Genomic DNA, 11844 nt, shown 5'->3' on the forward strand with positions numbered 1-11844 from the left:
GTAATATATTCTATTAGAATTTATTTATATAAATGCATTCTGTTAGAATGTCTTTTGAGAATGTTTGTTAACAAGTTTATTTGTTTAACTGGTAATACTAACAAGTAACATATCTTATTCTTTCAGAATTGTATGGAGAAAGAATTCAATGTTGATCGTACAAAAGAAAGAATTCAATGTTGATGTTGGTTTGTAGAAATTATAGTTATATTCTATTTGAATGCATATCACATTCTATTAGAATTTATTATTTTATTCTATTTAATGCACTAAAATTTTTAATATTTGAAAGTTGATTATGTCTTCCTTGTGAATTCAGGTTTTGAAGAGGTTTTCATTAATGTGGAAATGAAGAAAACATGGAGAACGTTAATATTCTCTCAGAATAATATTCTTTCGGAATAGAGTAGTTTTTTTTGTTACATTTTGATGTTTTTTCTTTTTTAAAATGTAATCCTTAAACCATTATTAGTCATAATTTTTTTAGAATTATTGTAATAATTGTTTATATTCTTTTTCTTTACGGGTGAATGTAAATATTGATTCTTAAATAATAACATCCGTATTCTTTTGAAAATGCTTTTCTTGATAATATGTTGTATAATTCTTTAATCATGTTTAATATAATATCTTTAATGAAACAATTTTATGCAAGAATAAAACCGCAAATATATTTACTAGTTTATTGTTGACTTTTTGTCATTCTAATAGAATAAAATCGGTTATTATTACAAGTAATATTAAAATTTAATTAGAATTAATTTTAAAAAAATCAGATTTTTTAAAAATAAAGGAATTAACGATCCCTTAAAATCCGAAAATTTCCTTTTTTAAAATAGATTAATTGATCAAAATACCCTTTTGTTGAAATTTGTGAGATTATATAATACGTGCTAACTTATTGTAATATCATAGACCATCAGATCATGATTGTTGATTCTATTCATCTGGTGGTCCAGATTTGTGCATTCTGGCATACAATAGTTACTAGAAACAATATAACCTAACCCTATATATATATATATATATATATATATATATATATATATATATATATATATATATATATATATATATATATATATATATATATATATGTTGTATGCAACTAAGGTTGAATGATAAAGAAGTTCACAACTAATTAAATATTCAATTACACAATATTCTATAAACTCGATACAAAATAGAAGGCGAACAAATAAATATGTTGATAGTAAGATTAATAAATAAACCAAGTTACAATGAAACTTCATTGAAAAGGCTAACCACTTCATGCGTACACTTTTTAAGAATTAATCTCATTAAACTATGTTTAAATAGAGCTAGTAATCACCAAAACAATCACTGGATAAAACTATTAAATTAATTCCTTACATCTCAAGATATGAAATTATACAAAAAATCACTATTAATAATCAAATCAACCTCATAGAGTCATATACAAAAAGCAAATCATGTTAAATGTATCTCTAATTTCAAAAACGGTGGCCTTACGATTAACGATGGATCGTAATAGTGATTATTGAACATAACATACACAAAATTGAAATAAAAGGAGATAAAAGATGGTAACATTATCTCTAATTCTAGATCTCGAAGAAATTGTGGAGGCCAGAGGTGGTGGATACAAAATCGGCTGGAGACTAGAGATCAATAACGGAAGCACGATTAATTCAACATTTGGACAAATTTGTGGAGGAATACAGTCGGTGGATTCAAAATCGACGAACTTGATGAGCGAAACATAATTGGTGGTTGTGGAGATGATGCAACACACACTTCCGTGTCGGAAAAGAGATATACTAGGGGAATCATTGGAAAGAAGATGGTACATCTTGGGATGCAATATTAATTTATCGGAAGATTTAAGATACAATTTAATTACAATTTTGTTTTCGATATTACCATTGCCTAATTTAATTAAGATACCATTGCCTCTTTAGTTTTCAACTTATTTACAAAAGCGTCACCTTACATTTTGACCTTTTTTTTTATCTAACGTTCTACTTTTAGTTTTCGGGTTCTCAGAAAACTATAGGTTCTCAAATGATTATATATATATATATATATATATATATATATATATATATATATATATATATATATATATATATATATATATATATATATATATATATATATATACACACACACTGATTGTCATAATATTTTGATTCTATGTTGGAAAAACAATATGTAATTAGATTCTAAAAAATTATCATTTTAATATTGTTTGCAAGAATAAAGCCGGCCTAGATGTAGTCATCTCAATCCATCAAATAATAAGAAGTGAAAGTCAATGTTTTTTAGTTTAAGTTTTAACAAAGCCAACAATAAGCCGTGCCTTTACAATACTGATCTACCAAAAAAATCATATATTTTCTAGTTAAACTATTAACGTTTTGTTTTGTTTTTTCTATATGTTTTTTTTTTTTTGAAAAAAATACATTGAATTTAATTCAATTATCAAATAAACATATGTGTGGTATCCTGAATTTTGAAAGGTATAACTTTTTTTTTTTATTTGTAATTATACATAAATAAATCATTGATATTTGTCAAAATTTAAAAGATGTGAATTAAAGAAAATTACTATGAAATTCAATTAGTTGCCAAATGAAAATTTTGAAATACTGAAAGTCAACCAAAATATAAGTATATGGTTAAAACATCAATATTTTACTTAAAATTAATAATTATTTTATTACTTTATAATTAATTATAACATATACCAATTAATTTGTTTCTATTATTTTAATGAAATCATATAATGATAGTATATTGTATGCTCAAAGATACGATGTTACGCAAGAATGCAATAAATAAATAAATAAAAACCATAAAATGACACAATGAATTAACATGTTTTGATCAATATAAACATGATAACTATTCTATTAATGTGACTAAGATGTTATCCTTAACTACAAATATTAATAATCATAAACTAAACAACTATAGCGACTGAACTCATACACAAGTAAATCTTGAATAATTAAAATATCAATACCATAAGCAGAAAACAATTCGAGAAACGAGTTATTTGTCGCCGCTTTGCGCCGGCATTTCATATGTTAGGTGTTTAAAGGGTAAAATTCCGTGGCATATATTTGTCAATAGCATACGTTGATTAAAAAAAAAAATCAAACATTACTGTTTAATTAGAAATTTACAATGTTACATAAATAAAAAAAATAAAAAAAACACAAGAAAATTTGTTAACAATCTGAATGTACAGAAACTAGGGACGAACTGTCAAGGAGAAGACAAGATTAAAATCAAAACATAAACGGCGTTGGAGAAAAAACTGGAACTGCTATCATCTCATGACTCGATTTCCTGCAATTTGAGCTCAAAATATCATAAGATCAGGTTTATAAGTTGTAAATAATCGTTTGAAGTTTTCAACATGAGTAGTTGTTTTTTGTTTCTAATAGAATATAGAGAACTTTACCAATAATCGTCGTGAAAGGACTCAGATCGAGTTCTTCTCGCGGATTTAGATTTATTCAGTAGGTTCTTCTCAGATCTAGCGATGGCCGTTGATTCAGGGCTTCGACTGAGCACGCCGTCCTCCTCAATTGCCTTCAGCACCGGCCTCCAGTGCTTTGTCGATTTTCGTTGATTTGTGCGCCGGCGAGATATGCAATCATCGGCGGAGATTATCTCCGGCTTCGATGTGTTGACAGAACAACCGAAACAAAAAACGCGATCGGAGAAGAAAAGCTTCATAGATACAAATCAAATTACACAGTTTTTTATTATTTACCTGGATTTTGAGGAGTAACGAATCAAGAAAGGGAAAAAGGGTGAAGCAATTGCTGAAGCATATGGCTTGTGTGAGCTTTCTCTTTAATGGCGACTCGATAGTTGAATTCGAACATTCTGCTTCAATTCATGTTCTTATAGTAAAAGTCACGAAAGAGAAGTTGAAAGGGATAGAGACAGGTTTCTAACGTGGCATTTTCCAATCCAAATCCAAAAGATTGTACACTCAACACTGTGTCTCGGATAGTTTCGGTCATTTATTATTGAATTTCAATCATTTATTATTTTATTTATCTTTATGAAAAAGGGATTAAGATTTAAAAAATTTAAAGTGTAGCCATCGACATCATAATTTTATGACAAAACTATAAAAATAGTCCTTGTGATTTGTATTTTTTTGAATTTTGGTCCATTAAAAAAAATCAAAAAGTAAATAAATAAGAGCAATTTAGTTATTTCATTTTTGGAATAGACCTAATACACAAATAAATGGATATAAAAAAAAAAAAAAAAAAAAAAAAAAAAAAAAAAAAAAAAAAAAAAAAAAAAACTTAATTTTGCAAGAAAAGTCGGTTTTACCCTCCGGTGGGTTTTTGGGTCGTTAATGCCGTATACTTGTCTCATTGTTTGTGTTTATGCCAAATAACCGATTGCAAGAGGGTTTACCGGTTATCCCTCCACATACCCCTCAACTGTAAAAGACGTTTCCCCCGTTTCTTAACCAACAACGAAATTAACCCCATTCGGTAAACGTTAGACATAGAGCTCCACACCCTCTCTCTGAAACATCAACTCAATCTCAGTAAATCGTACTCTATTGGGAAAAATCTTGGGCTTTTCGGAAGGAATCATAACGAAATTTGGGTATTTGAAGAGGATTAGGTCTACAGTGTTGGTATCGTTGTTCAAGCAGGAAGAAAGTTGGGTGATAGTCTCGTTGAGTTGTTGAAATACTAAAAGATTCCATTCGCAACTGCTTCACATGCATAATCCATATCAAAATAAGCTTTACACCATGTTTTGGTTCTTGACATCAAGTACTCATATGCAAATGGGCTCAACTTCTTGATGGTTTCCACGTGCCTCATAAAGTCACTTTTTTACACACCTCATTGATGCAACCCACAATAATTTCTTGAAATTGGCATAGCATGCCTGGCACATTGTCGATGTTTAACATTTGGGAGTATATCTTTTACAGCTTCAACCAATCCTTACAAGACAAGAACATTCAACTCAATATGCATCCCTTTTAAATTGTGTTAACATTTATATAAAATGGAGTATTGAAAACAAACCTTATGTTGGTCGGATATCTCTACCAATCATTTGCCATCATGAAGGTCTTGAAATTGGCATAGCATGCCTGGCACATTGTCGATGCTTAACACAAAGATATATATATATATATTGTCCATATATATCATATGTGTCACACCCTTAAACCAAAACGGCAGAAACGTTCGGGGGCGGATGACTTCATGTGGTAACGTAACAAATGAATATAATAGTAAAGAAAGCAATACAACCATCATATATATAATTGAAAGTTTACATTGTTAAAAGAGTACATGTTCAAAACCAATTACAATATGATGCCAAAAATATGAATATAAACAGACGCCGCAGCGTTCCTTCTTCAAAAAGCTGTTTGGTACCTGCAATTACTGAGTCCCTGGGACATACAAGTAGTTTTGAAAGAGTAGATCAGCATTTAAGCTGGTGAGTTTCATAAGTATTAAATGAAAATGTTGCATGAACTAAATTGAAATGGTTTGTTTTTGTTCGTTGGTTCCTAGAAAATCCCATATTTTCTACTGGTATAAATGTAGCCTTAAATCAAGACCAATGTTTGTTTCTAGAAAATTTATGTTTTCCTATATGTGGGTAGCGGTTTAGAAGTTCCAAAATTGTATCACAATTAGGTTTTTCATGCCTAAAGTAGTTATACGTATGAAATCTCCAATACGTCTAAATAACCTCATAAATCAATGTGTTTTTAATACTCTATGTGAGTTTTATAACCATGCTATTGACTAGAAATGCCTATACACAACGTTCTTCAGGCGTTGGAATGTTCTGACATTTGTCACCCCAAATGGTGTACTGTAGCTAACAGTCAGGGCGCGGGGTTGTCAATCTAGTATAGATCTATACATAAACACCATGCTCTTATGGTATATAATACAGGACTTGAAATGTGTCTCGAGCGTACGTGAAGTTTAATGTCTCACAAAACTTAGTATAAAACAGATTTACGTGTGAAAATGTTCGTTTGTTCTTGTATATGAAAGTAACTTCTTGAAATAGTATTTCCAGTATGTAAAAGTTCGTAGTGTTCTCATAAAACTATAACGATTATAGTTTTCTAAAAGCGTGTTTCGTTTGTATAGTAATCCCTAGTGAAATACTCACTTGTTATGAAAAGTATAATTTTTGTAGTGCCAAAACGGACACATATACATACAGTATAAGCAGAGTGTTTGATTTATAAGTACATAAATCATTTATTATTTCAAAAGATAAGATGTTATCGTGGTATATTTTGCATATGAAAGTTTCCCTATAATAGTTATAAATCACATATGATTCCATTGATAAAAAGCGTATCATGAAACTTTATATATCACACGATAACAATCGAGTGTTTTTACTTGTATCCCCCCCCCCCCCCTAAAAGCATACAAAAGTATTTATAAGACATTTAAAAGTGTGGATTATAGGGGTATGAACTCACTTGAAAGATCGAAGAAGGCGAGATGAAAACCGAGTAGAATTTCGACTCGAAAAAGTGGATTTTCTCGGGATTCTTGGGAATCTCGGGAGCATAAACGACCTTAGGGACTTGAGCAAGGAAACCAGGACTTCGGGATAGCACGTGCACGGAAAATGAGGAAAAAACTCAAGAAAGTTGAGAGAAATTGAGCATTTTCTTCGGAACCCTCGCATCCCTTTTATAGGGGGTGGGAACCGTCTCGGTACGCTGGGCATACTCATACGTCATGCATGACCGCATCCTCGACTGCCTTGGACTTCGGATGGGACGGGATAAAGCCTCGCATAGGGGCGATGTGGACGATTCGAGGCCTAGGCCTCGAGTACGCTGGGCGTAACTCGGATCGGCCCGTGACTCACCCTTCGGATAATACCGAAATTAAATATAAAAATTATATTTTTAATATTTAATAAACTTCAAAAATCCATATCTTCTTCATACGAACTCCGTTTTTGAGGATCTTTATATCCACACGTAGGTGAGACTATACTCTACAACTGTCGTTTAGATTCCGTCGGCAAATTTTGAAATTATTTTTATTATTTATTTTTAAAAGGTCGCGGTAAGAAAATTTCATTAGAAATTCATAACTTCATTATCTGATGTCTGTTTTTGCCAGACTTTTTACCATTGAAAAACCATTGTTGAGACCTTCGATTCTCATTTAGGTTATTCCAGTTAAAAGTCGCTCGATCTCTGTTTCGAGTTTTTAGCTATCCGTTGTTAAGCCGAACTTGGATAATTCATAACTTCCTTATACGATGTCAGATTTGGGCGTTCTTTTTACGTACGATCACGGTTTAATGACATCTAACATAATAGGTAATTTAATTAGTGATTTCTGGACATTTTATTTTCGAAGTTAATTTCATTATAACAAACGTGGTTACAATACTTGACTTTTTAGATCGTTACATAGAGTTGAAATCTCGGGTTGTCACAATATGTGATTAAACGCATATAATCACATGTGATTATATGTATCTAATCACATGTGATTATATGTATCTAATCACATAGAATTTATGTGGAAAGTATTAATTTTCGCATTCTTGATTCAAATGTTGTTCTTATGTATTTAATTACATTAGATTATATGTATCTAATAATATATGATTTCTATGTACAATCTTCATTTTCGCATTCTCATTCAATAGTTGTTCTTGTACTTTTAGTCACATATGATTTCTATACACAAGATTCATTTTGTCATTTTTTATTCAATAGTTTTTTTTTCTTTTTCCACATTAATCATATCTGATTAAATATATACAATTACATACAATTAAATACATAAGAAAAAATATTGAATAAAACATATGAAAACAAATATTATCAATATAAATCATATATGATGTGATACATATAATCATATGTGATTAAGTATGAGTACAACTATTGAATTGAGAAAGAACTAATGAATATTGTCCACATAAATCATATGTAATTAGGTATATATAATCACATGTGACTATATGTATTTAGTCACATATGATTTATGTGGACAATATTAATTTTTGCGTTTTTAATTCAATAGTTGGTATCGTGTATTTAGTCACATACAATTTATGTGAAAAAGATTTATTTTCATGTTCTTGATTCAATAAATCATATGTGATGATATATATATATATATATATATATATATATATATATATATATATATATATATATATATATATATATATATATAAGCACGTGTAATTATATATACAAGAACATCTATTAAATCAAGAACATTAAATTAAATTTATGTCCACATTAATCATAAGTAATTAAATACTTATAATCACATGTGATTAAACATATGACAAAAAATTATTGAAACGAAAACTCAAAAATGAATATTGTTCATGTAAAACATATGTGATTGGATACATATAATCACATTTGATTATATGTGTCTAATCACATATGATTAAAGTTGACAAAAATAATTATTGAATAGAGAACGCAATAATGATATATGTGATTAAATATATCTAATCACATTTGATTAAATACATTTAATCACATGTGATTATATGTATCTAATCACATGATTTATATGAACAACAAAGAATATTGTCCATATAAATCATATGTGATTAAATACAAATAATCACATATGATTATATACACATAATCATGGTTGGTGGTGATGGATGGAGGTGGTGTGTAGTGATGTTTGGTGGTGGTAAGTGGTAGGTGGTGGGGGTGACATGTAGGGTGGTGATTATAGTGGGTGGCAGGTAGTGGTGGCGAGCGGTAGTGATGAGTGATAGATACGGGTGAGGATGATAGGTGGTGGTGGTGGGTGGGTGGGTAGTGGTTGGTGGTGATGGTGTATGGTGTTTTTGGTAGGTGATGGGTGGGGTGGTGGTGGCAGGTAGTGAAGGTAGGTGGTGGTGATGTGTCGTGGTCGGTTGTTTTCGGTGGTTAGTGGTTTTGGTGGGTGGTGGGTGGAGGTGATGGTGGCGGGTGGTGGTGATGGGTGGTGGTGGTGGTGGTGAGGGTGGTGGGGTAGGTAGTGGAGGTAGGTTGTGAAGGCGAGTTGTAAAGTAAGAAAGATACTTGTGAATCAGAGAAAAATATGTGGGTACTTTTGTTTCATCTGATCTTCACGTTCCCATGTGAATTCAGGTCCTCGCTTGGCATTCCAGCGAACTTTCATGATGGTATGCAACTTTGTTTCGTTTGTTTGACCTCTCGGTCCATGATTTCTACCGGTTTTTCCACGAAGTTGAGGCTCTCGTTGATCTCGATCTCATCGAGTGGGATAACAAGAGTCTCATCGGACAGACACTTTTTCAAGTTCGATACATGGAAGGTTGGATGTATGTTACTAAGTTCACGTGGTAGATTAAGTTTGTAAGCTACAAGGCCGATTCTGGCGAGAATCTCCAATGGCCCTACGTATCTTGGATTTAGCTTTCCACGCTTTCCAAAGCGTATTAAGCCTTTCCATGGTGAGACCTTCAATAGAACATGGTCTCCTACTTGGAATTCCAAAGATTTCCTCCTTTGGTCAGCGTAGCTTTTCAGTCGGTCTCTAGAGGCTTTCAACCATTCACGAATCTGAACAATCTTCTCTGTCGTTTCCCGTATGATTTCCGAACCGGTGAGAGTGCTTTAAGGATCTCATCCTTTAACTAACCGTGTGTCGCCGACTTCAGTCCAGCACAGAGGGGACCTGCAGTTATGGCCATAGAGGGCTTCAAATGGAGCAGCCTTTATGCTCGTATGATAACTATTGTTGTATGAAAATTCGACAAGGGGTAAATGGATATCCCATGCCTTTCCAAAGTCAATCACACAGGCTCTCAGCATATCTTCCAAAGTTTGTATCGTTCTCTCACTTTACCCATCTGTTTGTGGATGGTAGGTTGTACTCATGTCTAGTCTAGTCCTTAGGGAACTTTGTAGTGACTGCCAGAACCTTGATGTAAATCTACTATCTTTATCAGAGATAATGGACATCGGAACACCATGCAATCGCACTATTTCCCTTATGTAAGTTCTTGTAAGCCTTTCTATCTTCTCAGTCTCCTTGATTGGTAGAAAATGCGTGGATTTGGTCAATCTGTCGACGATGACCATATGGTATCAAGTCCACCCGTTGTCTTCGGCAACTTGGTTATGAAATCCATAGTAATCCGTTCCCATTTCCATTCCGGTATCTCCGGTTGTTGTAGTAATCCTGAAGGTTTCTGATACTCGACCTTAACCTTAGCGCAAGTAAGACATTTACTTACAAAGGTAGCAATTTTTGCTTTCATGTTAGGCCACTAGTACAGTTTCTTAAGATGCAGATACTTTTTATTTGAACCTGGGCGAACGGAATACCTCGTGTTGTGTGCTTCGGTTATGACCACGTCTCTGAAGCCACCATGTCTCGGTGTCCAGATACGGTCCATGAGATAATAGGCTCTGCCACCCTTGATTTCTAGATTCTTTTCCATTCCTCTCAGGGATTCACCCGTCACATGTTCAGGTTGCAAAGCTTCCAGTTGAGCCTCCTTAATTTATGTGGATAAGTGGGAAAGGATAGTCATATTCAGAGATTTGACTCTCCGACCAGTGTATTCTTTTCGACTGAGGGTGTCAGCTACTACATTGGCCTTGCCAGGATGATAATGAATTTCGCATTCGTAATCATTGAGTAAGTTCAACCATCGTCGTTGTCGCATGTTGAGCTCCTTTTGATCGAAAATGTGTTGAAGGGTCTTTGTGGTCAGTGTAAATAGTACTCTTCATTCCATACATGTAGTGTCTCCAGATCTTTAGAGCAAATATCATTGCTCCTAACTCAAGATTGTGTGTTTTATAGTTTACTTCGTGTATCTTAAGCTGACGGGAGGCATAAGCAATAACCTTCCCTCTTTGCATAAGAACACAACCAAGTTCTTGATTTGATGCATCGCAATACACTACGAAGTCTTCTATCCCTTCGGGGAGGGATAGTATCGGTGCAGTGTGCAAGGCCTGTTTCAGTGTTTGGAACACCTTCTCTTGTTTTGCTTCCCAATCAAAGGCCACGCCTTTTTGGGTTAATGTAGTAAGAGGTTTCGCAATGCTAGAGAAGTTCTTTATGAATCTGCGATAGTAGCCAGCTAGACCTAGAAATTGACTAATCTCTATAGGTGTCTTCGGTGCCGACCAGTTCTCAATGGCCTTGATTTTGGAGGGGTCCACATGTATCCCCTTTTCGCTAACAACGTGGCCCAAAAATTCGACTCTTCGAATCCAAAATTCGCATTTAGAGAACTTCGCATAGAGCTTCTCCGATCGTAGTGTTTCTAAGACTCTTCGTAGGTGCTGACTATGTTCTTCCTTACTTCAGGAGTAGATAAGTATATCATCGATGAAGACGATGACGAACTGATCCAAGTAAGGATGCCACCCTCTATTCATTAGGTCCATGAATACCGCTGGTGCGTTGGTTAATCCGAACAGCATCACTACAAATTCGTAGTGTCCATAACGGGTTCGGAAGGTTGTCTTGGGAATATCTTCCTCTAGCACTCGTAATTGGTGATATCCGGTTCGTAGATCTATCTTTGAGAAGTAGTTCGCTCCTTGAAGTTGATCAAATAGGTCGTCAATGTGGGGCAGAGGGTAACGATTTTTGACAGTAAGTTTGCTCAGCTCTTTGTAGTCGATGCACATACGGAACGATCCGTCTTTCTTCTTTACAAACAAGACCGGTGCCCCCCAAGGTGAGAAGCTTGGTCTAATGAATCCTTTTTGGTGGAGTTCATTAAGCTGACTGGAAAGTTCTTGCATCTCTGCTGGTGCCAGACGATAAGGCAATTTTGCTA

General features: G+C 33.4%; 1 long non-coding RNA gene across 1 annotated transcript; it reads right to left on the minus strand.

Moving 5' to 3' along the window:
• Window positions 1–3130: 3130 nt before the first annotated feature.
• Window positions 3131–3866, minus strand: LOC145042341 (uncharacterized). The gene is made up of 2 exons (XR_013680648.1): window positions 3455–3866; window positions 3131–3339 (listed from the first exon to the last, which is right to left on the minus strand). It is a non-coding gene; the product is annotated as an uncharacterized LOC145042341 (long non-coding RNA).
• Between the last annotated feature and the right edge of the window lie 7978 nt (window positions 3867–11844).

The sequence above is a fragment of the Lactuca saligna genome, chromosome 4 (genome assembly GCF_052625555.1).
Source record: "Lactuca saligna cultivar CGN05327 chromosome 4, ASM5262555v1, whole genome shotgun sequence".
Taxonomy (NCBI): domain Eukaryota; kingdom Viridiplantae; phylum Streptophyta; class Magnoliopsida; order Asterales; family Asteraceae; genus Lactuca; species Lactuca saligna.